Source organism: Salvia hispanica, unplaced genomic scaffold (assembly GCF_023119035.1).
Source record: "Salvia hispanica cultivar TCC Black 2014 unplaced genomic scaffold, UniMelb_Shisp_WGS_1.0 HiC_scaffold_58, whole genome shotgun sequence".
Lineage (NCBI taxonomy): Eukaryota > Viridiplantae > Streptophyta > Magnoliopsida > Lamiales > Lamiaceae > Salvia > Salvia hispanica.
In genome coordinates this window covers 13746-16077 of record NW_025952333.1, presented here as the reverse complement: position 1 = coordinate 16077, position 2332 = coordinate 13746, and positions in this window count along the sequence as shown.

Here is a 2332-nt window from a genome sequence, read left to right as displayed (position 1 = left end):
GGAGAATCCAACCACTACCCACTTCAAGGCAGCAAAGAGAATACTCCGATATCTCAAAGGTACGATCGACTATGGCCTATTATATTCAGCTGCTAACGATTATAGACTTGTTGGCTACAGTGATAGTGATTGGGCTGGAGACAACGATGACCGAAAGAGTACAAGTGGATATGTGTTTTACATGGGAGACACAGCCTTCACTTGGATGTCTAAGAAGCAGCCCATTGTCACATTATCAACATGCGAAGCCGAATATGTGGCAGCCACCTTCAGTGTTTGTCATGCAGTATGGCTCAGAAGTTTATTATCGGAGCTCGGGTGGCCACAAAAGGAGCCAACAACTATTTGTGTGGATAACAAGTCGGCGATTGCGCTATCCAAAAATCCAGTGTTCCACAACCGAAGCAAGCACATCGACACCCGCTACCACTACATCAGAGACTGCGTTGCAAATCAGGAGATCCAAGTCGAGTATGTGAAATCGCAAGATCAAGTTGCCGATATTTTCACAAAGCCCCTCAAGTACGAAGACTTTATCAAGATCAGGACGTTGCTCGGAATGACAAATCAAGTTTAAGGGGGGGTGTTGGAATAAATAATTAAACTTGATTTTGTAGTAGAATTATCTAGATATTAGTAGGTATTAAAATATCTAGATATTTTAAGAGAATTCTCTAGATTATAGATATTTTGTAGAATTCTCTAGAATTAGGATGTATTAAAATATTTAGATATTTTAGTAGAATTTCCTAGAATGTTAGGAAAATATCTAGATTTTTATGGAGAAAAAATCTAGATATAAAATATTATAGAGAATTCTAGAATATGAAGTGAATCCCTATAAATAGGGGAGAGTTGTAACATTTTGTATAAGTTGAGAAGTTGTGAAGTTGAGAAAGTTTGAGAAATTGAGTGTTCTTTCCTTCCCCACATCAAAACATCTCCTAAACCATTTCCTACATATTCCACCCATCCTCCTCTCAAATATTTCCTCCAAACTAAATTATTCCTCCAACATATATCCTATATATTTCCAACAATATCTTCAATATGTATTGTGAGAAAATGTTTTATTTTTCATAAGCCAAGTCAGTTGGAATTTATTTATTTAATGTTTACGAACTACACTATTATTGAAAACAAGCTAATTAATTGAATTTTGGAAAAAGCTTAAATCCATTCATGCTTATTAGAATATTAACTATGGGAGATAGTTAATTGAAAAAAATATGTGATTTAAAATTGCACAAGTAAAAGTAAGGCAATATTATCATCTGTCAAAAATAAAAATACAAATGTAATTAGTTGATTTTATTTTTCCTTAGCCTTTTTCCTAGCCTATATAAAAGGCATTTATTGTAATTTGTAGAGAACTTTACCAAAATGTAGTCCATAATAAAAATGTCCCCTTTTTCTCCTCCACTCTCTCTATCGAAATTTTTTCCCAATTTTTTACAGTTTCTTCATCTTGATCCTCCATTGATGGAGGTTCCTTCGTCCAATTTCTTCTACATTTTCAACATCATCAAATATATCATCCAATATTGGTTCAGCTTTTATTGCTGTATCGGAATCGAGTTCATTTTCAATAGCTGAATTCTGCTGAGCATCAAACGCAGAATTCATGGAATATATTTATTCGAGAGTTTTTCATTTCCGTGGAAAATCAAAGTTGCAAGCAAACCTCATAAAAAGTCAATAAAGAGAAACGTTTAAATTACTGGATTTGAGCAAAAGATATGATCATATTTAGGTTAGCGGTAATCATCGTCATAAAACCATGGCTGGTATTTAAAACTATGGGTTCAATGGTATTGACTTGACAACTTTTTATTAAATTCTGGTAGTAATTTTTTTATTATATCTTAATTTGACTTATTATTGTTATTATTATTATTATTATTATTATTATTATTATTATTATTATTATTATGATTGATAAGTCGTGTCTTTTTTTTTTCTTTTTTCTAGTTTAATTCATTTTTAATTTTATATATTTGGTATATATATATCCTAAATAAACTGATATGAACAACATAAACAAGTGAATATCAATAGAATTGAACATAATTTAAAAAAATCACATAAGTGATAAATTTATTCTAATCAATCATTGAAGGGGACCGAAGCGCGCTTCAATTTTTTTCTTCCTCGAGGCATCGTCTCTTCGTCTTCGCAATCAGGGGAGTAGTCTTCTTCTTCTTTTAAAGACCAGAAATAATTAATTAAAGTTTTCCTGATAAGTTATTCATAATTAATATTTCATTCCAAATTAAATTGAGGCTAAATGTAATTTATTGAGACTCAAATGAGTAAGGCCGAGCTCAAAAGC